Here is a 27,960-nt window from a genome sequence, read left to right as displayed (position 1 = left end):
GTCCTGCCAGTTTTGGGTGGTAACCAAGCTGCCGATGTACATGAGCCTCAAACCCTGCCCCCCCAATTTATAATCAGAGCTTCTTTCATCACCAAAAGAGGATTTTTAACTCCCTCAGCTTGACAGACATCAGGCCTGAGCAGTACATTTGCTCCTTATTTCCCACCTGCGGCTATTTAACACTGCAGTTCTCCAAAGCAGCAGTCTGAAATATTTGCAAATTGCCATCCGACCGCATAGGTAGGGATATGATTCAGTTTTAATTGCATATTGAGTACAGCATTGCCGCAGATGACTAAATCAGTAAAACCTGAAGAAAACACCCTTATAAGGCAAGTGTTAAATTTAATTCTGCAGATGGGTCTTACCTTTCACAAAATCTCAAGGTAAAGAACAAGATAGTAGTCAACATATTCTAGATTGGAGGTGGGTACCAAGATTGGTTGAGACAGGTTGTCTCTGACAGTGTGCCAGTGAGTGAAAAGCTGGGGATTGAGGCAGGGAGGAGGGTAGAAGTGGAGAGCTTTTAGTTGATGTCTGGTCTATAGATGATGGAGGCAGCAGGGAATTTGGGTGCATAGTAGGCTGTCTGCAGCATGGAAGTAGTGGGATGCTGAGGTCGAGTAGCTCTTGATACAGGTTTGAGGTGGAGTTGGAAACCCTGGGGGTTCTGCAGTATTGAGGATGATTTGGCAGCATGGGGGTGTTGGGAGAGTCTTGTGTTTAAGATGGGGAGATCTGGGGTCTGATGGTATCAGGGCAGGCTGGGATCTGACTGTGTTTGGAAGGAATTCTGGGGCTGGCAGCACTCATGGAGATTTCAGGATTGACAGCACTCAGGTTGGAGTCTGGGAACTGGCAGCAGTCAGGAAAAGGTGGCTTTGAGGCTTAAAATGAGCTCAGCCCAGGCACAGGACATCATTTCAAAATCCAAGCAGAGGATGGACCAATAGACTCCTGAATCTGCCAAGTCCTGACTTCGATGACACTGCTGGGTTTCCCCGCCCTGAGGAAGCCCAACTGACCAGAGTTAAAGTTGAAAAATGAAATGACAATAAGGCTCACAGACTCATTATCACACTTAACATTCCAACCGGCCTCCTCGGAGCAGCTTGGGCCCCCGCCCACTTTCCAACCTCAGTTAAAGCCTGAAGGGACAGGTTGGAGGCTGGTTTAAGTTCGGAAACAGATTTTTCAGACTTGAAACCCCCACTCACTCCAAAACCCTCTCGTTGTCGTGGATGACACATGATGGATTGACTGCTTGGGTGAGATACTAGGAGACTGAGAACAATTTTGAAACTGCTCCACGGTATGAATTACAATTTCAGGAGAGGAGAGAAAATAACTACAATTAATGTTGAAATGACACAGGTTATTGCCATATATTTTCCAAATGATATCAGAAGTTTTATTTTACAATTCTTGTCAATGCCAAAGTATCTCATTATTGACATAATTATATGCTCAAAAGGAGTTTGGATCAGAGCTAAGGCTACAACACTGTCGTCCTCAATCTCCAACCCCTTACCCCTCCAGGTGCATTAGAACATGTGTTTGGTGAATTTTTCCATGTCTCATATAATCCAAGTTGAGAGATGTATAGAAAAGGAAAGCGAATATGTAAATGAGACTGTTAAGTGACATACCTTCGAAAATAATGCTCTTCTTCTCCTATTAAGAGTTTCTGCTCATAACCTCCCATCATATGGTTAATACGAGCAGTGCAGGGAAGTTTCTTTGGTTTGTAACAGAACCAGGGCTCCCCAGTCCTGACATCAGTAAAGTTACAGAGCGGTTTAGTTTGAGGCAAACAAAGGTTACATACAGTGGTCTCTGAGGTATCTCCATATTTGAAGGTACTTTTAAAATACACTCTCCCTGGCCGTTCCTTGCATAACCTTTCAAGTACTTGGATCCCTTCACTGAGATGAACCAAGGAAACAGACAATTCAACTTTCCCTGCCCATGATAAATTAAAATTTATCAAGTAAAATCCATTTTGGTTATCTATAACTGTTCCTGCTGAACCAGTTTTTAAAGCTGGGGTGTGGATCCAGCCTTGGAGATAGTCACCACCATATTGCTTTGGGTGTCCTTCAAAATCATTCATTCGCAGCATCACTTGTAATTGATCTCCAACATCACAAGAGTATAATCCTTCCTTCCACGTGCCCCTTCCCATAGGAGTTGGAAGAATTATTCATTCACCTAGTCCCACACCATTGTTCAGGCCACCAATTTCTGCAATTTACATGTATGTTGACTGGTTTAATTAATTATATTCACTTGATTACATGCAGAAAACCAAACCCAGTTTGAGTAATCACATTTTCAAACACCTTCTTTCTGTCTACAAGAGTGAGTCATATCTCTCTATGCTCATTACTTCCAAATCTTCCTCCCATTCCTACTCAGATCTCTCTGGCATTCCCCCCTTAGATTGTTCCAAATAAGGCTAATGCAACTTTCAGGAACTGATGGGTCCTCTAATGTGACATGACTTTAGGAACAACAGCCCTTAACTATTTTAATCTCTTTACTTCTCCCATTTTCTGAGAGGTAGGGGATGCATTAGGGTCTGGGGGAAGCATAGGAAGTTAGGATTACCAGTGTTTACCCTTTGTTGGAACATGATTCAGGCAGGATGACCTGTCTTCCTGCAGGCTTGTCCTTTCTTTTTTTGGGAGCTGGCAGCCCGCTGTCTGTTCCTAGCATTTTCAGGCAGCTTTAGAAAAACATAGAAAATAGGAGCAGGAGTAGGCCATTCGGCCCTTCGGGCCTGCTCCACCATTCAAAAAAGATCATGGCTGATTGTCATGGAGAGTGCAAGAGTTCACACGGAGAAAGGAGTGGGAGTGGAGTGGGGGCTAGTTCACCAGTCGCTGCCAGTCTCTGGCTTCAGAGCCTGTGTTCAGAAAGAAGAATCGAGGTTTGACATCACAGGGAAGCAGGTAGGTGATTGGCTGGTGAGTATTTCCTATTTATCTTATCTAAACTAGAGAATAAACTGGTGAGTCCTAGATTTCTTTTTTTTTTAAATAAGATTTATTACTACTAATAAGGTGTACTAAGTATTAGTAGGGTTAATCAGTATTCGTAAGGTTTTGCAGCATTAGTAAAGTTTCTGAATAGCAGTAAGGTTTATTAGTATTGGTTAAGATTTATTAGCAGTAGTAAGGTTTATTAGCAGTAGCAAGGTTATCAAATAAAAGATAGAGGAATGTCACGGCTGCTCCAACCTCGAAAGTGCACTCCCTGTGCTATGTAGGGACTCCAGGACACTTGTGCAGGAAGTGCCATCAGTTACAGCAGCTCGAGCTCGGGGTTTCAGAACTTGAGCAACAGCTGGCATCACTGCGGAGAATCCATCAGGTTGAGAGGATAAGCAAGTGTAGTTATGTCAGGCAATCAGGACTGTGGAGAAGGAAAAGGATAGTGAGGATGAGGCAGAAGTAGGCTTAGGAAATTCTCAGATTGAAAATCCAACTATCCCATTAGCGAATGCAGAATGGCTAAGAAAACTAAACAATAGGCTTTTACACATAGAGGCAAAACAGCATGAAGACCTAACCAACGTTTTCACAGCATTTCAAAAAGTTTGTAGGGATAAGCCAGGATGTACAACCTTAGCCACACATGATGTGGGTATAGGGGGAACCATTCCTTTAAAATGACATCCTTGTTGCTCGGGTCCAGACAGATAGGCCCAAGTGGAAGCAGAGGTACAATGCACGCTGAAGGGCAGCTGAGATGAGCCTAGCCAGGACAGCTGGCATTCGCAGATGGTCTTGATGACTAAACCTGGTGGGACATCTCAAACTTGCATAGACTCTAGAAAAGTCACTGTGGTAAAGAAGGCACACTCCCACCCAAATTCTCATTTAGAAGATGGTATGGACAGAGTGGGCAACACAATGTGTCTTAAAGAGACAGATATGTTGGAAGGATACTGTCAAATTCCTTTGACAACCCAGGGTAAGAAAAAATCAGCTTCTGTTACACCTGACAGGATTTTCCAGCATCGAGTGATGCAACATAGGTTAAGAGGTACTCAAGAAACTTCTCAGAGAATAGTGAACCCAGTAATGGTCAGTGCTCCTAGCTGTGCAGCTCATCTGGCTGAGGTGATAGACAATAGGGACATTTGGAAGGAAAACACAAAACAATTGGAAGACTATGTTTGTAAATCTGAAATGGGTAATTTGGAACAACATTTTTAAAATTTAAAGCCGAAATGTTCTGGTGGAACATGTTGCTGTAGTCTAAACAATTTTTTTTAGAAATGCGTATATCTGTAATGTGCGAAAGAAAAAAAAAGTTAGCGTTTTTAAAAATTTTTTTTACCCATTGTAATGAAACGCATTTCAGGAATGGCATTTCATTCTGCTAGGGGTGGAGCTGTCATGGCCCTGTAGTTTTTTTTCCAGGAAGATGCAGTTTTACTTTAAGGCGTGCAAAGGATCAGTATTGCTTTAAGAACCAGCAAGCCTCAGGAGTTATATGAAGGTGCATTTTCGTTGCCTTAGAAACAGCCATTTGGAGACTGTGAGTTAAAGGGTGCATTCTCGTTACCATAGATACAGCCACCGGGAGTGAGTATTAAGTGATAGATTTGTTACAATTCAATTTTGAACTCTTTTTAGTGGAAGACAGTTTGTTCTAACAGAACACAGACACAGAGGATGCAGACAGCTGTAGCATTAGCACCTGAAAAAAGAGCTCTCAACCATTTACATTGAAGGAAGATAAATTTAGTCTGTTTAATTATTATTATCTCTCAAAATTCTAAAAAGAAGTCAAGCCAAAACAGAGATCTCTGGTAATTTAAACTGAAGGAAGGGAAGTTAGACTGTGACAATCTTTTATCCCTTTTATCCCCAGATTGATTCAATTGAAAATGTTGGCAAGGGGAGGCAGTGGCGTAGTGGTATTGTCACTGGACTAGTAACTCAGAGACCCAGGGTATTGCTCTGGGGACATGGGTTCAAATCCCACCACAGCAGAGGTGGAATTTGAATTCAATTAATAAATCTGGAATTAAAAAGCTAGTCTAATAATGGCCATGAAACCATTGTCGATTGTTGTAAAAACCCATCTGGTCCTTACCAGGCCTACATGTGACTCCAGATGCACAGCAATGTGGTTGACTCTTACATGCCCTCTGAAATGGCCGAGCAAGCCACTCAGTTGTATCTAACCGCTACGAAGTCAATAAAAAGGAATGAAACCAGACGGACCACCCGGCATCGACCTAGGCACCGGAAACGACAACAGCAAACCCTGTTGACCCTGCAAAGTCCTTCTTACTAACATCTGGAAGCTTGTGTCAAAGTTGGGAGAGCTGTCCCACAGACTAGTCAAGCAACAGCCTGACATAGTCATACTCACGGAATCATACCTGACAGATAATGTCCTGGACACTGCCATCACCATCCCCGGGTATGTCCTGTCCCACCGGCAGGACAGACCCAGCAGAGGTGGTGGCACAGTGGTATACAGTCGGGAGGGAGTTGCCCTGGGAGTCTTCAACATCGACTCTGGATCCCGTGAAATCTCATGGCATCAGGTCAAACATGGAAAAGGAAACCTCCTGATGATTACCACCTACTGCCCTCCCTCAGCTGATGAGTCAGTACTCCTCAATGTTGAACACCACTGAGGGTGACAAGGGCACAGAATGTACTCTGGTTGGGGGACTTCAATGTCAATCACCAAAAGTGGCTTGGTAGCACCACTACTGACCGAGCTGGCCGAGTCCAAAAGGACATAGCTGCTAGACTGGGTATGCGGCAGGTGGTGAGGGAACCAACAATAGGGGAAAGCATACTTGATCTTGTCCTCACCAATCTGCCTCCTGCAGATGCATCTGTCCATGACAGTAGTGATAGGAGTGACCACCGCACAGTCGTTGTGGAGACGAAGTCCAGCCTTCACATTGAGGATACCCTCCTTCGTGTTGAGTGGCACTACCACTGTGCTAAATGGTATAGATTTCGAACAGATCTAGCAATGCAAAAATGGGCATCCATGAGGCGCTGTGGGTCATCAACAGCAGCAGAACTGTACTCAACCACAATCTGTAACCTCATGGCCTGGCATATCCCCCACTCTACCAATATCATCAAGCCAGAAGACCAACCCTGGTTCAACGAAGAGTGCAGGAGAGCATGCCAGGAGCAGCACCAGGCATACCTCAAAATGAGATGTTAACCTGGTGAAGCTACAACACAGGACTATCTGCGTGCCAAATTGCGTAAGCAGCATGCAATAGACAGCGCTAATCAATCCCATAACCAACGGATCAGATCGAAGCTCTGCAGTCCTGGCACATCTAGCCATGAATTGTGGTGGGCAATTAAACGACTAACTGGAGGAGGTGGCTCCACAAATATCCCCATCCTCAATGATGACGGAGCCCAGCACATCAGTGTGAAAGATAAGGCTGAAGCATTTGCAACAATCTTCAGCCAGAAGTGCTGAGTTGATGATCCATCTCAGCCTCCTCCTGAAGTCCCCAGCATCACAGATGCCAGACTTCAGCCAATTCGATTCACTTTGCGTGATATCAAGAAACAACTGAAGGCACTGGATACTGCAAAGACTATGGGTCCTGACAATATTCTGGCAATAGTACTGAAGACCTGTGCTCCAGAACTTGCCGTCCCCCTGTCCCAGCTGTTCCAGTACAGCTACAACACTGGCATCTACCCGGCAATGTGGAAAATTGCCCAGCTATGTCCTGCACACAAAAAGCAGGACAAGTCCAACCAGAAGAATTACCGATCCAGCAGCCTACTCTCAATCATCAGTAAAGTGATGGAAGGTGTCATCAACAGTGCCATCAAGCAGCACTTGCTTAGCATTAACCTGCTCAGTGATGCTCAGTTTGGGTTCCGCCAGGGCCACTCAGCCCCTGACCTCATTACAGCCTTGGTTCAAACATGGACAAAAGAGGTCAGGTGAGAGTGACTGCCCTTGACATCAAGGCAGCATTTGACCGAGTATGGCATCAAGGAGCCCCGGCAAAACTGAGGTCAATGGGAATCGGGGGAAAACCCTCCGCTGGCTGGAGTCATACCTAGCGCAAAGGAAGATGATTGTGGTTGTTGGAGGTCAATCATCTGGGATCTGTGGACATTCACTTCAAGGTCCCTCGCTTGCTCTACATCTCTCAGTATTCTGCCATTTATTGTGTATTTCTTTGTCTTGTTTTATCTCTCCAAATGTATCGATTATGGCTAGTAGCTCCACAATTTCCACCCTTACTTCCCTCAGCATCCTTGGATGCATTGCATTTGGTCCTGGTGACTTCTTCAGCTAGATTTTGCCACAGTGGCAGATGTGGGTTGGGAAGTGAGTGTGCCTGCAATTTTGCTTGATTTTTCTGGATGCGATATCTTGTGGAGGAGGACTAATGACTGAGAATTGGCGGGACATCAATTCTTGCCAATTATTATTTATATTATTAATCATAATTAATCCAATTGAGTTGTGTTTTCCCTCACAAGTGCGATTTTTCCAATGGTACACTCGTCCCCTGCTGAAGCTAAAGCCGGCCATTGGCTGGAGGTGGTCTCCCAGCAGCAGGGCAGGCGTCTAGTGAGGTCTCCTTTAAATCCCCCCCTCCCCACACACACTCCTGGCATCACTCGGATCAGCGGGCCACAGCTGTGGCTGCTTGTTGTGCTGTGGAGGGGTTCCTCCTCCACAATGATGGCCTGGCAGCTGTGGCTCATTTATTTAAAACTTTGGAAGTCTTCAGAGTGCACCTCCACTTTGAGTCACTCTCATGGTCCCCTTCATGCATTGACAGTGTGCACCTCTCCTGATGGGGCTGCCAGCCGGTAACAGCCTCAGTGGTCTGATTGACCCTCCTACCTGCACCACCTGCTGGTCATCTCTAATTGGATGGGGCTCCCACAGGCAGCAATTAACAAGCCGCCTCTGGGTAAATTCTGCAGGTGGGTGGTACTTTAACAACATCAGGGTCGGGGCTCACCTATGGTCGCAGCGTTGTGTCCTGATGCCTGTTGGAAAATTCAGCCCATCAACTTTCAGTACAGCCAGCCTTTCTAATTCATTTTCCATATCAATTTTTCCCCTAACCAGTGTCTCAAATGCCTCGGCTTTCAACGTGAGACTGGTAGCATCTTCTTCCTTAGTAAAGACAAATGCAAAGTACTCATTTAATACCTCAGCCTTGTCCTCTGCCTCCATGGTCTTTGGTCCCTAATCAGCCCCACTCCTCCTTTTACTACCCTTTCACTATTCATATGCTTATATAATACTTTTGGATTCCCATTTATGTTTGCTGCCAGCCTCTTCTCGTACTCTCTCCTTGTCTCTCTGGTTTCCTTTTACACTTCCCCTCTGAACTTTCTATATTCATCCTGGTTCACACTTGTATTATCAACCTGACATCTGTCATCTGCACACATTTTCTGCTTCATCTAACCATCTGGGCGAGATTGTACCAGCAACAACAAAGTCGCGGTGTCACCACATAAACCAAGTGGCATGGTCGTGTGCGCGGCAGGCATAATTAAGAGAGCGATATTGTTGGGGCTGTCCAATTAACAAATGGCAGATGAGGGAGCCAGACAGTTAGGTGCCACAGGTGGAAGAAGCGCCAGGTAATCTCAGGCAGGTACTATATTTAAAAGGCAGGCATCAAGCGGTTACAAGGCAGGGGCACCAGACAACATAGAAAGGGAGTTCTGGCAACTGGGGGGATTGGGAGATGGCAGCAGCCAGAGCAAGGGTTACACCCAGGTTTTCTGATGCCTCCCTAGAGATGCTCCTTCAGGCAGCATGGGCTCAGAGGGAAGTCCATTTCCCTCAGGATGGGAGGAGGAGACCGGCTAGCCAGTGGACGAGAGAATGGATGGAGATTGCAGAGGATGTGAACAGCTGTGGTGTGGTCCCAGATATGTGGCTGCAGTGTAGGAAAACAATCAATGACCTAATGTGATGGGGCAAGGTGAGTGCAGCACATAATATTAAGCTCACAGCCTTAAATGTGACAAAAGGTGAATATGAAATTAGAGAAGGGAGTGCCATGGCTGATCTGTTTAACATGTCCTTTCTTCACTCCAGTAACAGTTTCAAATCGATGTTCATGACAAAATGAATGTGCCTCATTCTTGGCAGGTGGGGGCCTAGCACAACTATCGACAGATTCGACAGATGGACTATCCAAAAGGAGATAAATTGAACTCATTGAAGAAAGACCATTTTGCAAACACTTTGCAATTGAATGCTGTGGTTAACATTATCTTTAACAATCTGTGGGACTCACTTCAGCATTTGGTGGCTTCAGAAGCAACATTAGTGAGAGCTCCAGTGGGTGTAATCATCCTACTCTGTTTATGATGGGAGGATATTGTCATGCTGGGCCACCACCTACCAAAAATGAGGCACATTAATTTTGCTAGGCCCCCACCCTCCTCGAGCCAAAATGGAAGGTCCTGTGAGCAAGAGTGAGACCTAGAGACCTGTGTGCTTCCATTATAATAAAGCAGTACATTTAAGAACCGACTGCTGGAAATTAAAGGGAAAACCAATAGGGTTAATCAGGGCACACCCGCTCAGTGAAGCAGGGAACCTAATGGAAAGCACAGCAGAACAAGCTGTGGGTTTAACTGCAGTAGGAGTGAGACCCAGAAAGATTACTACTGCAAATGCAGGAACAATTAGTGGGATTGCTGAAGGTTATCAGGGTTTTGTGTCTGAAGGGAAAGTAACCCCATACCTCTCATGTGGGGAAAGTAAGTCCATAGTAATTCTCAGGGACATAGGGGCCACTAGATCCCTTTTACTGGTTAAAGGCCTGATCTTTCCCCCAGAGCGTGCAGTGAACACCAGAATGGAGGTGAATGGTTTTGGAGGGCAGTGTATGCCTGTACCTGTACATTGGGGGCACCTAGAGTGTGACCAAGTTTCGGGACCGGTGACCATAGGAATTGCTGCTATTTGCCTGTGGATGGGGTTGACCTGCTCCTAGGTAATGATCTAGCAGGGGTGAAGGTGGTAGCTCCCCCAGCAGTGATAGAAAGACCACAGGAGGTCAGAGAGACAGGGCAGTGGCGGGAGATGGCCTCCTGCAGTTTCCCTGAATGTGTAGTGGAAGCAGCCATGATCAAACCAGCTCCCCAACAGGAGACTGCATTGGCAGTGTGGGCAGATGACCATGAGGTCTGCCTGTCCGAGACTTTCTTTGGAAAGTCAGGAGACCCAGGGAATAAATGAAATGGATTTTCCCTCGCTGAAGCTCAGCGAGCCGACTCAGTAATGCAAGAGTTAGCATAGGCTGCCCAGACTGAAAGTGAAGCAGAAGGAGTCCCTGATTGTTATTATTTAAAGAATGAGGTACTGATGAGGAAATGGAGTTCCCCTCACAGACCTGAGAGCAAGGAGTGGACAGTAGTTCACCATTTAGTGGTGCCGCAGAGGTACCAGAGAGAAATATTAAGAAGGACCCACGAGACTACAGTGGCTGTATATGCTGGCATATGAAAGACCAAAGTTCACATAAGACAGCAGTTTGACTGGTCAGAACTCCACAAAGATGAGGTGGAGTACTGCAGGAGTTGCCACATGTGCCAGGTAGAGGGGAAACCCAACCTACAGTGAAACTTGCAGCCCTAAGTCCTGTGTTAGGAGGACTCTCTAGCTGAGGGCTGCTGAAATGTAAAGGACCCCCGTCGGGAACAAAAAGGGACAGGCAGGCAGAAGGCTGGCAAAATTTTAGAAAAGGAAGGGGAAAAAGTGACCAAGAGGGCAGGTTAAAGGAAGTCCGGGAGGAATCCTGGATGAAAACCCCTATTGTCCGGTCAGTCAATTCCGAGAAATGTGAAAAGTTACGCCCGGCATCCTCCTACGTAAATGCAGACACTAGAAGCACCCCACCGAAGTTGCTAACAGCATTTACAGGAACCTGCAGAGACAAAGAAAGACCTCGAGGAGGAAGAGAAACCATGAGGGTGATGCCTCACCTAGTCAAAGTGCCAACGGGGAGTGCAGTACAGTCTGCACAAATACCTGCAGGCAGAAGTGTCCTTTGGGACAAACGAGAGATTAGCAAAGAATCCTCCCCCACTAGTCGGAAAAAAAGCAAACCACCCATCCCCTGAAGTCAAAAACCTTTGCATGACTCAGCAAAGCACTGAAAGAGAGCTCAGGATAGACCTGCCCACTACTGACTCTTAAAAAAAAACTTCCGCAGGAACAAAGACCCTAAGCAGCCATGGAAAAAGGAAAAGAAACTTACCCCCAAAAAAGAGCCACATGTTTATTGAGATGCCAAAAAGGGGGCAATTAAAGCAGCACTGGCACCAAGAGCAGACAGGCTGTAATAAGTTTTAGGATTTATAAATGACTGGGAATATCTGAGATAAATACATAGTTTTTTCTGTATTTTGCATTTTTCTCAACCCTTTTAATGAAATGTGCCTTTTCTCAAGTTACCTCCAGGAAGACAAATGGTCTCTTCAAACAAGTTTTTTTTCTCAATGGGCAATTAACTTGGCTTGTAGCTCCCTGTAGAATTTCTGCTGAGAAATAGACAGCTCTTTTCTTCAGTAGCACGCTTTGCTGGTGAGTCTCTCAAAAATGGCTTTAGCTGGTCTTAATACAGTCAATTTGAAACTGTATACCATGTGACCTTTCCACTCTCCTGTTGCGTAGGTAGCAAGTGCAGCTGGCACACTGTGCTTCAGAAATCCGAAAGTTTCTCTCTCTGCCTTAAGGGTACACTGTTTTACCAGAGTCTTAAAGGACAACTGTTTACATCCATGGAGAAAAAAAAATACAGTTTCGTGACACTGTCTCATGAATTACATCCCCAGCAAGTTATTATCAACAATGAAGTAGATGTGTTTCTTTCTTATGGGTTAAATGATGTTTTAGATTGAACTTGGTAATTATGAGATTCATATCATGTGACTGATGGAAATGATTAGCAATGCAAATTCCATACTTTTGAAAAGGCTTTTTAAATGAATCTACTGGTTTTTTTTTTCATACAGAAATGTCCTTTAGGCTGTACTCATTTTAATATCAGTCCTATTCCGAATGTGGGGAATGCATTGTGACACATTCAGAATTATGTGTTTAATTGTATACTGAGCCATTGTGCCTGCAGGAAGTTTATCATGTGGTTGTATTTTGTTTTCTTTTTTCTTATCACCATTCCTCTTCTGAAGGATTGACCACTTCCTGATACATAGCCCCATGGTACCTTGCTCACCAGTACATCAGGCAAGTAACACTTACACCATGGTGTGAACCCAGAAAATTCACAATGTTTGAAGTAAATTTGATGCATAGTTAAAGTGTGTGACAGTGAAGTCTGCATTGACACCAGATTCAAAAGCTTTAATATGTTTGTTAAGTTCTAGACTTGAACCAACAAGATGTGGTGTTCTCACCCTTGGCATCCTGCTATCTTAAAATGAAATAGAATTTGAAGGGTGATCAAACCCATTGGAATTTTCATCATTGCTAGTTCTGAAACCACCAAATGCTGAAGTAACGCCCACAGATTGTTAAAGGTAATTTTCACCACAGCATTCAATTGCAAAATGATTGGAAAATGGCCTTTCTGCAATATTCCATCTGCCCAATTTGCTGGCACTTATATACAGAGACTTGTCAACAATGCAATTTTCGATTCAATCTCCCACAGTGTGTTGATACCAGCCATGAGTGTCTTTGTTCGTAAATTACCAGAATATGGGAATTCCACTGGGGTTAGCAGAAGGATGTAAAAACAAGAAATGCTGGAACCACTCAGTAGGTCTGGCAGCATCTGTGAAAAGAAAAGCAGAGTTAACGTTTCGGGTCAGTGACCCTTCTTTGGAACTGACAAATATTAGAAAAGTCACAGGTTATAAGCAAGTGAGGTGGGGGTGGGGCAAGAGATAACAAAGGAGAAGGTGTAGATTGGACAAGGCCACATAGCTGACCAAAAGGTCATGGAGCAAATGCAAACAATATGTTAATGGTGTGTTGAAAGACAAAGCATTAGTAAAGATTAGGTGTTAATGTACTGAATATTGAACAGCAGCAAGTGCAAACCTGAAAAAAAAAATAGTGGGTAAGCAAACTGAACAAACTAAGATGAAATGAAATAAATGCAAAAAAAAAAGATGCAGAAGGATGTACTGTCTGCTATTGTTATGACAGCAGCATGGGATTGTGTTTTATTGGAAGCATGGCGATAGCAGGATATTCGACCGTGGAGAAAATCACAATTCAGCTTGGTGTACTTCTGAGCCCAATGTTCACACATAAAAATCATTCCATTATAACAGAAAAGGGGAAATCCTAGACAGTTTCTCACCCTTGTAGCCCAGGTATTTTGAGTTAGATTGTCACGTTAGATTTGGGACCCCAACACCGGAACCTTTTCCGGGTCCCATTCCCGTTCTACGTCGGCGCCTGACATTCATTGCAATTTTTAAGCAGGCGGCCAATTAATGGCTCATTTGCCATCTAATTAGGGGAGACAGAAGCAGTGAGGAGAAGGGAATTAGATGTGGCTGTCTCAGTTTAAAGGGCACTCGCCAACCATTAATGTATACACTGGATTCCTTGGAATGGCAGAGAATAGTGCTAAGTTAGTTAGCAGGATGTCAGGCACCTGTGGAAGAATTACCTCACGATTTTCCAAAGCCTCCCTGGAGTTTTTTAGAGGTGCTGGCAGCCCAGAGGAACGTCCTGTTTCTGGAGAGCAGCAGGAGAAGACCAGCCAGCTACACAAAACAGGCATGGCTGGAGGTGGCTCAGGAGGTGAGCAACCATAGTGTTGGCAAGACAAAGTTGCAGTGCAAGAGGTGCTTCAATGACTTTCTGAGGCCTGGCGAGGTGAGTGCAATGCAACACCCAGAAAACAGACCTCCAGTTCTGAAGTGACCAGCAGACCCAAGAGCTGAGAATGCAGAGTGCACAGGAATAGTAACGACATGTATGCCCAGGTGCATTCCTGAGCTGTGGGCAAAACACAAACTGTAAGGAAAGAATTAACAGAATGGCTATAAGCTCAGAGCAGTGTTTGTTATGTGGAATAAAAACAAGAAATGCTGGAAATACTCAGCAAGTCTGGCAGTATCTCTGGAGAGAGAAGCAGAGTTATGTGGAAACCAGATGGGTGCAATACAGCAATTCTTGCTAATTACATCGATACTTGTTAATGGCAGTGATACTACTGAATTGAATTTTTAAAAGTGAATTGAATAGAACATTTAATCACAGCAAACTGTTGAAATCAGCAGAGGCTGACTGAAACCAGATAGGTAATCACAGCAGAATGGGAAGAGGTTCAAAGTATTGGAACAGGAGGAGGAGCAGGAAGAGGAGGGAGAGAGGCAGGGACCACCGGAGCTTCTATCTGCACTCAGAGCTCTGAGACAAATTCATCGAGAAGCCCTTCAAATAAATCAGTCCTCCCATTCCCCATTCCCCATTCCCCATTCATCAACAGTACCACAATCCTAACCACTCTTCATATAACCAGCACCCAATTTCCTTTTCCAGACCAAACTTAGTCTTATCTTCACTGCAATGACAAATACCAACACCAAATACAAATTTTTTTAAACTTATCAAACAAATAATGTTAGGACTGACAAATACATGACTAATCACCTTGTACAAGCCTTTAGTACCTGTCTTGTTTGTTGGTTTTCATATCCTGGTGCTCCTACCAGGTGTTTCCCAATGTCCACAGTTTGAGCTGCTGAGTTTCAGATGGCTTTGGAGGATGACCTCAAGCAGCTCTGAGCCTAGAGGACCCAGCTACAAATTGATACATCTCAGCGTGGGCCAGGGCACTCTGGGCCAACTGACTGTGTGGCACCAACAAGAGCATTGGTGGAGTGGATGATGAATGAGAAGGCATGTTACCACCATGAAAGAGGTCAGCCAGTGCCTTTCCCTTTGAACTAACTCACCTGAGGTGGTGCCTCAGGGAAAAGTGTACTTTCAACAGAGGCCCCTAGAGCCACGCTGGCCACCATCTGATATTCCACACCAGCAGTGTAAACTGCCATAGTAATTCCATGAGCATCCCATGGTAGCAAGTGCTGCCTGTTAGGGGCAGGTGGGAAATGATAGGGGTGGTTTCCCTTTTCACTTCTCAACTGAGAGAAGACAGTGTTTTTATTAGAATTGTGTTTTAACCCTTGAGCATTTTAACGGTCAATAAACAGAAAAATGACACATTTTGTTGTAGGTTTAAAGAAAGATAAATGCTTATGGAACAATACCTGAAAATATTTGCAAGTTCACACACACACACACACACACACACACACACACACACACACACACACACACACACACACACACACACACACACACACACACACACACACACACACACACACACACACACACACACACACACACACACACGGAGATTAAATGATACATGCATTTAGGTCTGATAGTTTGAAATAGAGTCCATTGTGAAACCTTGTTTTCCCGGAAGAGAGATCTAAAAATGACGCAGGCCCGTTTCTCCTTTTTTCTGGTTCACTGACATCAAACTTTGGAAAGTTTCAAATGGATGGATGCTTTGGTTGCAGACTTCTTTGGTCAAATATCGGTCACTGTTCGCTGGCGAAGATCCTGATACAATTCCTCATGTAGGAAGGTTCAAAGGTCACCTTTTGTCTCTGCCTCAAGTTGTTTACACTTAGAATATTGCATGCAATTCTGTTCGCCACACTACCAGAAGGACGTGGAGGCTTTGGAGAGGGTACAGAAGAGGTTTACCAGGATGTTGCCTGGTCTGGAGAGCATTAGCTATGAGGAGAGGTTGGATAAACTCGGATTGTTTTAACTGGAACGACGGAGGTGCAGGGGGGACATGATAGAGGTTTACAAAGTTATGAGCGGCATGGACAGAGTGGATAGTCAGAAGCTTTTTCCCAGGGTGGAAGAGTCAGTTACTAGCGGGCATAGGTTTAAGGTGCGAGAGGCAAAGTTTAGAGGGGATGTGCGAGGCAAGTTCTTTACACAGAGGGTGGTGAGTGCCTGGAACTTGCTGCCGGGGGAGGTGGTGGAAGCAGGTACAATAGCGACGTTTAAGAGGCATCTTGACAAATACATGAATAGGATGGGAATAGAGGGATATGGTCCGCGGAAGTGCAGAAGGTTTTAGTTTAGGCAGGCATCAAGATCGGCGCAGGCTTGGAGGGCTGAATGCCCTGTTCCTGTGCTGTACTGTTCTTTGTTCTTTAAAGGCGGTATTCTGACAGGGTCCTTCTTCTTGCTGGGATGGATCTCCCTCTTCGTTCTGGCTTCTGGCTTTTTACCGGAAAGTTCTCTTATTAAAAACTCCTTATCAGAGACATGGCTTCTGTCAGGTGACCCAAGTTTCTCTTCCATTGTGTTTTCATAAATGGTGTTTGCTGGTGTGGCCATTGTTAGACAATGGGTTTAGATGTTGCTCATCTCTATGCCACCTTGATAAAGTGCTGTTTTTCACATCCTTTATCCTGAGTTTGAGTTTGGAGTCTCCATGTCTGAAAAATCATTGTTAGCCCAATTGGATGAAGAGGGGTAGCCATTAACATTGATTGGGATATTTACATTCAACACTTCACTAGACATGATGATTGGTTCAGTTCCAGCAGTTACCATGTGCATCCATAGTACAGGAGAAGTCACCTGAATTCTTACCCCATCTTATTTTGCACCAAAAAATTTCCATTTTGGCTACAATTCATCAGTTCATTTAGAGTTCATAATATCACTTTGTGTGAGCCTGACATCCACACGTAACCATTTCTGCTATCATGAGAGCGGTCAGAGCTTTCATAAGACAGTCCATCACGTTGGCTTCACTGCGCTGTGATGGAGCTGAATACTTGAACTATGTTGGGCAGAATGGTCTCCATACTGTGCAGAAAGCCTTGGAGCTGGATTCCTCCATGCTCCACAAGATTGTGTGTATGCTGTCTAGCAAGATGCCTAGTGCACCAAACATTTCCCGGTGTATGTTCATGATCCTTTTTGGCAACTGTAGTCCTCCCAAGTCAGCACCTGAATCCTCAAGAACAGAAATGGTTGGCAAACTCACCTTCTGGCAACCTGGCACCTGTGGCATCCTATCCTCCTGCCTTAGCTCCTGTGCACTTGTGTCTGTTGATTCACCACAGGCAGATCGCTCCTCTAACCTAACCTCTAAAGTTTGCAGGGTGTCAATATCTGAGCCAGTATTTCTGAGAGTCAGATCAAGTGATGGTGTATCTTCAGGAACACTGAGCTCCTTTTCCTCCACTGACTGAGGGGCATTGATATTCTCAGGAGCTGAAATGAAAGAGCAGGACATAGGTTAGCTTGGGTTGTGAGGGTGAGAATACGAACATACGAATAAGGAGCAGGAGCAGGCCACTCGGCCCTTCGAGCCTGCTCTGCCATTCAATAAATTCATGGCTGAACTAATTACTCTACATTTCCACCTACCCCCGATAACCTTCCACCCCCTTGCTAATCAAGAATAGAGAAAGAATTGGGTGTTGAAAACATCTACAGCTTCTTCAGCACAATGTGATGGGTGAGGAAGAATGCAGAAGAGTCAAAGTGGGTTGGGGGGTATGAAGAAAGCCAGCATGGTGAATCCACCAGAGTTGCCAGTGGCTACAGCTCCACTCTGCTCCTTTCCATGATGACCAGTATGATCTCTTCAAAGGGAGCAAACAGGATCTTCCTCCTCCAAAGATAGCAGCCTGTTGCCTTGTATTGTATGCAACATTCACCTGCAGCAAAGAGTGAACTGTGATCGTGAAATTCTTGTGATAAACTTGGAGAATGTGGCTGTTATGGTTGAATAGTTGACAGTGTATGTGTGAGACAAAAACAAGAAATGCTGGAAATACTGAGCAGGTCTGGCAGCATCTGTGGAGAGAGAAGCAGAGTTAACGTTTCAGGTTAGTGACCCTTCTTCGGAACTGCTTGAGATAAGGTGAGGCGGTGCTGCTGGAGAGAGCAGTTCAGTGTGAGCATGTGGCGGCGCATAGTACTGAGTGTGGATCTCAGGATACTCGCGAGAATTGCAGTCCGAGGAACGTTGTATTTCTCGGAGATACCTGTAGTCCTGAGTGGATTCAAAATATGATGGGTGAAACTGCAATTAGAATCCACATGGAATAGGTCCAAGCCAGAGACGGCCACTGAGTTGAGACAATGAGAATGGAAAGTTAAAGAGGCAAATAATGTGAAAAGCTAAAAAACAAACAGCATGATTCTTTCTATTTGCAGCACACAATCAGCACACACACACATCACATTTTTAAACTTTGTTACTTTGAGTCTTGTTTAACATCTCAGTTCATTATGAACATACTCTTTTATTATTTTACTCACCTTTATGTGATGAATGTTCAGAATCATCAGCAGCAATGCCAGCAGAGCTAACGACCCAAAAAGTAACTGGGATATGGAGCAGGAATGGGATGATTGTTTTGTGGGGTGTTCATCCATGCTGAGAGCTCAATGTACACCAGAATTATCAGACTGATGACTTCCTGCTTCTGAAATCTGCATAAATAGGAAGAAAGAATGAACCTGTGTTTTACAGTGCCTTTCACGATGTCAGAACATCCTGAAGTGCTTTACAGTCAGTGCAGTAACTTTGAAGTGTATTCACTATTATAATCTAGGAACACAGCAGCAAATTTGAATGAAATATGGGCTTGGGAATTGTGATGGATGTGGTCAAGAATCCTGTCAACTACAGCTGAGGGGTAACCTCAGCTGAGGAATATGTAGAGGGATTGAGCCTCTCTCTTCAGCAGTTTTAGTTCCATCTTTATTGTTGCTATTCTGGCTCCCAGTTCCACATCATCCTTCATCTGATCCATCATTTTAACTAAGTCTGTTCACCAAGGAGCACAGCAGGATGATTCCAAAAATTAATATTTCAGCTTGTTTTGTACTGCTATTTTAGTCTCCTTGGAACTTGACTCAATCTTTCTCTCCTTTTGCAGCCTCTACTCACTGAAAAAACTGTGATTTCTTTTTGCTAGTACGTTCTGTCACTTGACAATTTCAGGCTCTCTGACCCAATCAACTCTGTTTCAATGTGGACATCAATCCTCCTACACCTAAACCCTCACTAGGGTATTGCCCAGGTATCTGTTCCTTTCTTGAACAATTTGTAACATGTTCCAATCCAGCAAGATCAGGAACAACTCTCCTCGGTTGTAATTCCCCTTTTTAAATCCCTGCTTCATTCTTGGCTGGAGGTCAGTCTGTTTTAGAAAATTAATCTGAAGTAAAACAATATTTATTATTTCAAACAGTAATTCCTTTCCACAGTATAATGAAAATTCATTCTCTGGAACAAAGGCAAATGGGAAGAGTTATCCAGCTCCAAAGTTTGATCCTATAAAACAACAATCAAAGGAGAAAAAAAGGCCTCTTTGGATGGACAGACTGTTGCAATGTGGCTACCAGAATCACAGCTTTACTCCTGAAGAAAGGTCAGAGGGAACATTCCTTATGAAAATGGTCAAATGGCCAAAAGCACCCAGCCCTGCTGTGCCCTTCCTGAAAAGCAGCGACCCATCACATGTTCGCTTTGTTATTTTAAATTCTGCAAAGACTTTCTATGTTGGAGATCAGTTACAAGTGATGCTGCGAATGAATGATTTTGAAGGACACCCAAAGCAATATGGGGGTGACTATCTCCAAGCCCGGATCCACACCCCAGCTTTAAAAGCTGGTTCAGCAGGAACAGTTATAGATAACCAAAATGGATTTTACTTGATAAATTTCAATTTATCTTGGCTAGGAAGGTTGAAGTGTCTGTTTCCTTGGTTCATCCCAGTGAAGGGATCCAAGTACTTGAAAGGTTACGCAAGGAACAGCCAAGGAGAGTGTATTTTAGAAGTACCTTCAAATATGGAGATACCTCAGAGACCACTGTATGTAACCTTTGTTTGCCTCAAACTAAACCGCTCTGTAACTTTACTGATGTCAGGACTGGGGAGCCCTGGTTCTGTTACAAATCAAAGAAACTTCCCTGCACTGCTCGTATTAACCATATGATGGGAGGTTATGAGCAGAAACTCTTAACAGGAGAAGAAGAGCATTATTTTCGAAGGTATGTCACTTAACAGTTTCATTTACATATTTGCTTTCCTTTTCTATACATCTCTCAACTTGGATTATATGAGACATGGAAAAATTCACCAAACTCATGTTCTAATGCACCTGGAGGGGTAAGGGGTTGGAGATTGAGGACGACAGTGTTGTAGCCTTGGCTCTTATCCGACCTCCTTTTGAGTGTGGTTCCTAGCTTAGAGGGTGGGAATGATGAATTCACTTCATAGAACCAGATCTTTCATTGGTGGAATGTCCATTTAAAACATGGAGACTTCTGATCACTGCATAAAATTCAACTGGGGATGAGGAACTGTTGAATGGAGGCAAGTGGTTGTTAATATAGTAATTATACAGTAAGGGAGGAAAATTCAAAGGGTAAGTAATCCGAGGAAGAGCTATCTGAAGGGCAACCTTGGAATTGGTCAACTTCTTGTTTCCCAGACAGGGAATGTTATGTGGTAACAGCTAAAACGCTTTTCTCTTGGGTGGTAACTGAATAGGATAGATTTTTTCTGTTTCACATTCATGATGAGACACCTCTGTAGTATACCCCCAAATTTTCCAAATACTGCAATTAATCTATCGTTAAAACTCATGAGCGATAACTTTATGCCAAAGGTTCAATTGTTTTTAGAGAAGTAGATTTTTTAACACTTTATTCTCCACCAACTTTCTCTTCTCTCCTGAAGCTGTTGAGTCTTTGGAGTGTGGCACCACAGGTTCCAGTCACCCGCTCGTGCCATCCTTAAGTGGCCCTTGTTTATGTCTGAGCCTTGACCTTCAAACCTGTCTTTATCCAGTTTCAACATTTCCAGCAAGTGTAGCGGATATTGATCAAGGCCGAGAATCCTGACTGACTCCACCTTAACGAGCCCAAGAGTGCTGAGGCTGTTCTAGCACCATCACCAACACACCAGATCATCTAACACAGCACACATGAGGGATTGAATCTGAGACTAGTTCTGTTTAGCTTAGCTGTTCAGGGCTACCAGAGAGTTCCTACTGTATTCTAAACTTAAAAGACAATTAAATTGCTTGCATATAATTATGTCAATAATAAGATACTTTGGTATTGGCAAGAATTGTAAAATAAAACTTCTGATATCATTTGGAAAATAAATGGCAATAACCTGTGCCATTTCAACATTAATTGTAATTCTTTTCTCTCCTCTCCTGAAATTGTAATTCATACCGTGGAGCAGTTTCAAAATTGTTCTCAGTCTCCTTGTATCTCACCCAAGCAGTCAATCCATCATGTCATCCGAGACAGTGAGAGGGTTTTGGAGTGAGTGGGCGTTTAAAGTCTGAAAAATCTGTTTCCTAACACAAACCGGCCTCCAACCTGTCCCTTCAGGCTCTAACTGAGGCTGGAAAGTGGGCGGGGGCCCAAGCTGCTCCGAGGTGGCTGGATGGAATGTTACAGATGCCAGACTTCAGACAATTCGATTCATTCAGAGTGATATCAAGAAACGACTGAAGGCACTAGATACTGCAAAGGCTATGGGCCCTGACAATATTCCAGAAATAGTACTGAAGACCTGTGCTCCAGAACTTGCCGCGCCCCGAGCCAAGCTGTTCCAGTACAGCTACAGCACTGGCATTTACCCAGCAATGTGGAAAATTGCCCAGGTATGTCCTGTAAACAAAAAGCAGGACAAGTCCACCCTGGCCAATTACCGCCCCATCAGTCTACTCTCAATCATCAGTAAAGTGGTGGAAGGTGTCATCAACAGTGCCATCCTACAGCACTTGCTTATCAATAACCTGCTCAGTGATGCTCACTGTAGATTCCGTCAGGGCCATTCAGCTCCTGACCTCATTACAGCCTTGGTTCAAACATGGACAAAAGAGCTGAACTCAAGAGGTGAGGTGAGAGTGATTGCCCTTGACATCAAGGCAGCATGTGACTGAGTATGGCATCAAGGAGCCCATGCAAAACTGAAGTCAATGGGAATCAGGGGGAAAAATCTTCGCTGGCTGGAGTCATACATAGCACAAATGAAGATGGTTGTGATTGTTGGAGGTCAATCTTCTGAGCTCCAGGACATCACTGCAGGAGTTCCTCAGGGTAGTGTCCAGGGCTCAACCATTTTCAGCTGCTTAATCAATTACCTTCCTTCAATCATAAGGTCAGAAGTGGAGATTTTCTCTGATGATTGCACAATGTTCAGCACCATTCACGACTCCTCAAATACTGAAGCAGTCTGTGTAGAAATGCAGCAAGACCTGGACAATAACTAGGCTTGGGCTGATAAGTGGCAAGTAATATTCGTGCCACACAAGATTTAGATTTAGAGATACAGTACTGAAACAGGCCCTTTGGCCCACCGAGTCTGTGCCGGCCATTAACCACCCATTTATACTTCTTTCTTTTTTTCTTTTGGGCCTCCTTATCTCGAGAGACAATGGATACGCGCCTGGAGGTGGTCAGTGGTTTGTGAAGCAGCGCCTGGAGTGGCGATAAAGGCCAATTCTGGAGTGACAGCCTCTTCCACAGGTGCTGCAGAGAAATTTGTTTGTCGGGGCTGTTGCACAGTTGGCTCTCCCCTTGCGCCTCTGTCTTTTTTCCTGCCAACTACGAAGTCTCTTCGACTCGCCACAATTTAGCCCTGTCTTTATGGCTGCCCGCCAGCTCTGGCGAATGCTGGCAACTGACTCCCACGACTTGTGATCAATGTCACACGATCTCATGTCGCGTTTGCAGACGTCTTTATAGCGGAGACATGGACGGCCGGTGGGTCTGAAACCAGTGGCGAACTCGCTGTACAATGTGTCTTTGGGGATCCTGCCATCTTCCATGCGGCTCACATGGCCAAGCCATCTCAAGCGCCGCTGACTCAGTAGTGTGTATAAGCTGGGGGTGTTGGCCGCTTCAAGGACTTCTGTGTTGGAGATATAGTCCTGCCACCTGATGCCAAGTATTCTCCGAAGGCAGCGAAGATGGAATGAATTGAGACGTCGCTCTTGGCTGGCATACGTTGTCCAGGCCTCGCTGCCGTAGAGCAAGGTACTGAGGACACAGGCCTGATACACTCGGACTTTTGTGTTCCGTGTCAGTGTGCCATTTTCCCACACTCTCTTGGCCAGTCTGGACATAGCAGTGGAAGCCTTTCCCATGCGCTTGTTGATTTCTGCATCTAGAGACAGGTTACTGGTGATAGTTGAGCCCAGGTAGGTGAACTCTTGAACTACTTCCAGAGCGTAGTCGCCAATATTAATGGATGGAGCATTTCTGACGTCCTGCCCCATGATGTTCGTTTTCTTGAGGCTGATGGTTAGGCCAAATTCATTGCAGGCAGCCGCAAACCTGTCGATGAGACTCTGCAGGCACTCTTCAGTGTGAGATGTTAAAGCAGCATCGTCAGCAAAGAGGAATTCTCTGATGAGGACTTTCCGTACTTTGGACTTCGCTCTTCGACGGGCAAGGTTGAACAACCTGCCCCCTGATCTTGTGTGGAGGAAAATTCCTTCTTCAGAGGATTTGAACGCATGTGAAAGCAGCAGGGAGAAGAAAATCCCAAAAAGTGTGGGTGCGAGAACACAGCCCTGTTTCACACCACTCAGGATAGGAAAGTGCTCTGATGAGGAGCCACCATGTTGAATTGTGCCTTTCATATTGTCATGGAATGAGTTGATGATACTTAGTAGCTTTGGTGGACATCCGATCTTTTCTAGTAGTCTGAAGAGACCACGTCTGCTGACGAGGTCAAAGGCTTTGGTGAGATCAATGAAAGCAACGGAGAGGGGCATCTGTTGTTCACGGCATTTCTCCTGTATCTGACGAAGGGAGAACAGCATGTCAACGGTCGATCTCTCTGCACGAAAGCCACACTGTGCCTCAGGGTAGACGTGCTCGGCCAGCTTCTGGAGCCTGTTCAGAGCGACTCGAGCAAAGACTTTCCCCACGATGCTGAGCAGGGAGATTCCACGGTAGTTGTTGCAGTCACCACGGTCACCTTTATTTTTATAGAGGGTGATGATATTGGCATCGCGCATGTCCTGGGGTACTGCTCCCTCGTCCCAGCACAGGCATAGCAGTTCATGTAGTGCTGAGAGTATAGCAGGCTTGGCACTCTTGATTATTTCAGGGATAATGCTGTCCTTCCCAGGGGCTTTTCCGCTGGCTAGAGAATCAATGGCATCACTGAGTTCCGATTTGGTTGGCTGTATGTCCAGCTCATCCATGACTGGTAGAGGCTGGGCTGCATTGAGGGCAGTCTCAGTGACAGCATTCTCCCTGGAGTACAGTTCTAGGTAGTGCTCAACCCAGCGGTCCATCTGTTTGCGTTGGTCAGTGATTATGTCCCCCGATTTAGATTTGAGGGGGGCGATCTTCTTGATGGTTGGCCCAAGAGCTCTCTTCATGCCATCATACATTCATCTGATGTTTCCGGTGTCTGAGGCCAGCTGAATATGACTGCATAGGTGTTGCCAGTAGTCGTTTGCGCAACGCCTAGCTGTTCTTTGTGCAGTACTTCTGGCTGCTTTAAGTGCTGCGGATGTTAAATCGCTGGGGGCTTTCTTGTAGTTCAACAGTGCAATGCGCTTAGCGGCTATGACAGGTTCCAGCTCTTCATTATGAGATTGAACCCAGTCTGCATTTCTCTTCGCACCTTTGCCGTAGGTGGTCAAAGCTGACTCATAGATGGCGTCTCTGATGTGGGCCCACTTGGTCTCAGCATCCCCTGTGGGAGTGTTTTGAAGGGCTGTTACAAGTGAATTTAGAAATTTTTGTAACAGCTGTGGGTGAGAAATTCTGCTCGTGTTGATGCGCGGGTGGCCCTTCTGCTTGGAATGATGCAACTTCTTTGGTCTGAGTCTAACCTTGCTGCACACCAGGGAGTGGTCGGTGTTGCAGTCCGCACTGTAGAAGCTGCGTGTGATTTGAACACTGTTTAAGGCGGCTCGCCTTGTGACAATGAGGTCCAGCTGGTGCCAACGACGCGATCTTGGGTGCCTCCATGAAACCTGGTGACAGGGTTTAGTGTGAAAGAACGAGTTGGTGATGCAGAGGTTATGATAGGTACACAACTCAAGCAGTCTCTGCCCGTTCTCATTCATCCTTCCAACGCCATAGCGCCCAAGGCAGGAGGGCCATGAGTCATGGTCGGCCCCAACCCTGGCATTAAAGTCCCCCAGCAGGAATAGGTGTTTGGTGTTGGGGATGCTGCTAATGATGTTATGGAGTTGTTCATGGAACTGGTCTTTAGCTTCAGGTGAGGAGCAGAGTGTTGGAGCATAGGTGCTGAGTAGGTGTACTGGACCAGAGGTGGTGAGCAGTCGGATGGACAGTATGCGTTCTGAGCCATTTGAGGGAGGCTCTATCATGCTGAGCAAGGAGTTTCTGATGGCGAAGCCCACTCCATGCTGTCTTGGTTCTTCAGGATCCCTGCCCTGCCAGAAGAAGGTGTAGTCTCGCTCTGCTAGAGAGCCACTCGCGGGGAGGCGAGTCTCCTGAAGTGCTGCAATGTCCACATTGAATCTACTGAGCTCGTTGTTAATGATGGCGGTCTTCCGAGAATCGTTGATTTGTGTAAGGTCTTCCGACAGGCCAGGACACATAGTTCTGACGTTCCAGCTTGCAAAGCGAAGGGCTGGTACCTTCTTTCCTTTTTTCATGTTGTTTGGTGCGGTGTATCAGTCCAACTTTCGGGCAATGACCCTGAGCTCCAAGCACCCATTGAAGCAGGCAGACTGTGGCGGGACAGAACCTTATTGACCGGGGGCTGCCCGGTTTGAGGTGGGCGGTAGCTGTCCAGTGAGGTGCAATGACCTCTCCCACCGACAAAGGCAACCCGTGGCGCCCAGTTTCTACGCCAATTTATCTGGACTTATCTGGACCCATTTATACTAATCCTACACTAATCCCATATTCCTACCACATCCTCACCTGTCCCTTTCTTCCCCTACCACCTACCTATACTAGTGGCAATTTTATATGGCCAATTCACCTATCAACCTGCAAGTCTTTTGGCTGTGGGAGGAAACCGGAGCACCCGGAGGAAACCCACGCAGACACAGGGAGAACTTGCAAACCCCACATAGTGCGGTACCCAGAATTGAACCCGGGTCGCTGGAGCTGTGAGGCTGCGGTGCTAACCACTGCGCCACTGTGCTGCCCAGGCACAGTGCCAGGCAATGACCATCTCCAACAAGAGAGAATCTAACCATCTCCCCTTGACATTCAATGGCATTTCCATCGCTGAAACCCCACTATCAACATTTTAGGGGCTACCATTGACTCGAAACTGAGCTGGAGGAGCCATATAAATACCGTGGCTACAAGAGCAGGGTCAGAGGCTCGGAATCCTGCGGCAAGTAACACTTCTCCTGACTCCCCAAAGCCTGTCCACCATCTACAAGACACAAGTCAGGACTGTGATGGAATACTCTCCACTTGCCTGGATGGGTGCAGCTCCAACAACACTGAAGAAGCTCGACACCACCCAGGACAAAGCAGCCCGCTTGATTGGCATTCCATCCACAGACACTCACTTTCTCCACCACCGACGCACAGTGGCAGCAGTGTGTACCATCTACAAAATACACTGCAGCAACGCACCTAGGCTCCTTAGACAGCACCTTCCAAAGCCACGACCTCTACCAACTAGAAGGACAAGGGCAGCAAATGCATGGAAACTCCGCCACCTGCAATTTCCCCTCCAAGTCACAGACCATCCTGACTTGGAACTATATCGCCGTTCCTTCACTGTCGCTGGGTCAAAAGCCTGGAACTCCCTTCCCAACAGCACTGTGGGTATACCTATCCCAAATGGACTGCAGCGGTTCAAGAAGGCAGCTCATCACCACCTTCTCAAGGGCAATTAGGGATGGGCAATAAATGGTGGCCGAGCCACCGACGCCCACATCCCATGAGTGAATAAAAAAAAGTATGATGATTAGTCTGTGAGCCTTATTGTCATTTTGTTTTTCAACTTTAACTCTGGTCAGTTGGGCTTCCTGAGAGTGGGGAAACCTGGCAGTGTCATAGAGGTCAAGACTTGGCAGATTCAGGAGTCTATTGGTCCATCCTCTGCTTGGATTTTGAAATGATTTCCTGTGCCCAGGCCTGGCTCATTTTAAGCATCAAAGCCACCTTTTCCTGACTGCTGCCAGTTCCCAGACTCCAACCTGAGTGCTGCCAAACCCAAAATCTCTAAGAATGCTGCCAGCCCCAGAATTCCTTCCAAACACAATCAGTTCCCAGCCTGCCTTAAGACCATCAGACCCCAGATCTCCCTGTCTTAAACACAAGACTCTCCCAACACCCCCATGTTGCCAAATCATCCTCAATACTGCAGAACCACCAGGGTTTGCCACTCCATCCCAAACACACTGACTTGTGTCAAGAGCTACTCGACCTCAGCATCCCACTGCTTCCATGCTGCAGGCAGCCTACTATGCACCCAAATTCCCTGCTGCCTCCATCGTTTATAGGCCAGGCATCAAATAAAAGCCCCCAACTTCTACCCGCCTCCCTGCCTCAATCCCCAGCTTTTCACTCACTGGCACACCACTCCAGACAGCCTGTCTCAGCCAAGCTTGGTTCCCACCTCCAATCTGGAATATGTTGACTACTATCTTGTTCTTTACCTTGAGATTTTGTGAAAGGTAAGACCCGGCTGCAGAATTAAACTTAACACTTGCCTTATAAGGGGGTTTTCTTCAGGTTTTACTGATTTCGTCATCTGCAGTGATGTTGTGCTCAATAGACAATTAAAACTGAATCATCGCCCTACCTATGCGGTAGGATGGCAACTTGCAAATATTTCAGACTGCTGCTTCAGTGAACTGCAGTGGTAAATAGCCGCAGGTGGGAAATAAAGAGCAAATGGACTGCTC

The 27,960-nt window shown here is 45.6% G+C and overlaps 1 pseudogene; it reads left to right on the top strand.

Annotated features, from left to right (window-relative positions):
* LOC137374204 (NXPE family member 3-like) overlaps positions 1–27,960 on the top strand; it is a 68,274-nt pseudogene that overhangs the window by 39,890 nt on the left and 424 nt on the right.

This window comes from Heterodontus francisci, chromosome 10, assembly GCF_036365525.1.
Source record: "Heterodontus francisci isolate sHetFra1 chromosome 10, sHetFra1.hap1, whole genome shotgun sequence".
In the NCBI taxonomy this organism is placed as follows: Eukaryota; Metazoa; Chordata; class Chondrichthyes; order Heterodontiformes; family Heterodontidae; genus Heterodontus; species Heterodontus francisci.
This window is presented reverse-complemented; position numbering and strand designations above follow the sequence as displayed.